We start from the raw sequence: 2,312 nt of genomic DNA on the forward strand, positions 1-2,312 counted from the left end.
GCGTAGTGTCATTAGATTCCTAGGCCAGTGTCCTTGCTTTATACTAATGGTGTGCCAATAAATATAACAGATCTATTGAAGCAGCTTTTTCAATTGGAGACTCTTTCTTCAAAGTCATGAATTGTTACACTGTCCATGAAGAGAAGAATCAAATATATATGCAGATAGAGAAGGATAAGAGAAATGGGTGTTGAAATTTTCAATTCACTCAAAGGGTAATTAGCGAGTAACACTTTGACTCAATAATAAGTCTTGGGCTAGATCTAAAGAATTCAACCATATTCAGTTTCTTTAACAAGATTAGGAAGCCAACGTGAAGCTGGAGAGGAAGGTAAGGAGGTGAACAGAGTCCTGAAAAAGTGATGTGGCTGTATCGATTTGCCAGCACCAGATGTGGTACCGGTGAATTTATGCTGAAGGTTTAGGTCCACTTATTAGTCATGTAAAGACAGTAAAGCTTCGCCTTAATTAATGAGTCAATTTTTTAGTATCCACTGATGATCAGACTCTCTAGATTTTAGGGAGGAGAATAATCAAGAATATAATTGACAGTGTTTTGAAATTTTTTGTCTCATAAGCTGAAGAATAGTTGATACTCACTCTGGTCAGCAAATCTCCTTACCCATATACATATTCAGAAATAGGAAAACCCTTATAACTCACTCAAAAGTTTGCTAGTAAAAAGACTTTTAACCCTCCTCTTGATCAATAATTGATACGTTCTCACTGATGAAAGAATGCACTAGTGCTTAGTAGGGCTATAGAGTTTGAAAGCTTAATGGGACTTAGTGTGGAAAAGCTTATATCTATCTATCTACCTGTTTCTTCATGATAAGAAACCAAGGATCCTGGCTTCAAGATTTAAAGTCAAAGATACTTCATTAATATCAATTCTTCATCTATAATATAATAATAACACTTATTTCATGTGGTAATTAAGATAATTGAGAGGACTTATGCAAAAATGTTAGAATAATAGCTAATACATTGTAAGCAATCAAGTATACATTTGCCTAAATCTTTCTTTTCAGAGAAGCATCAAAGTGGAAGAATGTGGCATACCCTCTAACTGGTCATCATGCATGATTATAACTGTACTAGACTGACTCCAGCATCATTCATATTGAATGGAGTCCCTGGGCTAGAAGGTGCACATATCTGGCTCTCCCTGCCTTTTTGCTCCATGTACCTCATTACTGTACTGGGGAATTGTGGGCTCCTCTGTCTCATCTATCTGGAGGAGTCCTTGCATCGGCCCATGTATTATTTCTTGGCCTTACTCTCCTTCACTGACGTTGTTCAGTGTACAAGTATTGTACCCAAAATGCTGTGTATCTTCTGGTTTGATCTCAAAGAGATAAGCTTCAATGCTGTCTGGTCCAGATGTTCTTTCTCCACACTTCCACAGGAATGGAGTCTGGGGTGCTCATGCTCATGGCCCTGGACCGCTTTGTGGCCATCTGCTGTCCTCTTCGTTATGCCACCACCCTCACCAATTCCACAATTGGCAAGGCTGCATTTCTCACCTTCTTTCGAGGTGTGATACTCATTATTCCCTTTACTTTACTCACCAAACGCCTGCCCTATTGCAAGGGCATTATAATTTCTCATACCTACTGCGACCACATGTCTGTGGCCAAGTTGTCCTGTGGCAATGTCAAGGTCAATGCCATCTATGGTCTGATGGTTGCCCTGTTGATTGGAGTCTTTGACATCCTGTGCATCACAGTCTCATACATCATGATCCTCCGTGCAGTGATCAGCCTCTCATCAGCAGAGGCTCGGCAGAAGGCCTTCAGCACCTGCACTGCCCACATCTCTGCTATAGTCATCACCTATGTCCCAGCCTTTTTCACTTTTTTCACCCATCGTTTTGGGGGTCATACAATCCCCCATAGCGTTCACATTTTTGTGGCTAACCTATACCTGCTTCTGCCACCTACCTTGAATCCTATCGTCTACGGGATAAAGACTAAACAAATACAGGAAGGAGTGTTCAAATTTTTCCTTAGCAAAAGACCACTGAAGAAAGACATAAAGGTAAATCCCAAGATAATGAGAGGAAAATATTTTCATAGATGAAGAGAATGTCTGCACCAGACAATGTATATGTGATTGACAGTGTCTAACCATTTTCCTCTTAGACTATTAATGGAGCATTCCTATAATTTTCTAGGAACTGGCATATAAACTTGAAAACATTTCTTCAAAAAAGACTCAAAAATCAATTTAATTAAATCCAATATAAACATTGCCAATGCCTTTTTAGTTTTTGCCTGGTACTGAATTTGTTGCTATTTGACAGGAATATA

The 2,312-nt window shown here is 39.1% G+C and overlaps 1 pseudogene; it reads left to right on the forward strand.

Annotated features, from left to right (window-relative positions):
* The first annotated feature begins 1,078 nt into the window (after window positions 1–1,078).
* LOC106828934 (olfactory receptor 52N2-like) lies at window positions 1,079–2,082 on the forward strand (annotated as a pseudogene).
* Window positions 2,083–2,312: the final 230 nt, after the last annotated feature.

This window comes from Equus asinus, chromosome 20, assembly GCF_041296235.1.
Source record: "Equus asinus isolate D_3611 breed Donkey chromosome 20, EquAss-T2T_v2, whole genome shotgun sequence".
Lineage (NCBI taxonomy): Eukaryota > Metazoa > Chordata > Mammalia > Perissodactyla > Equidae > Equus > Equus asinus.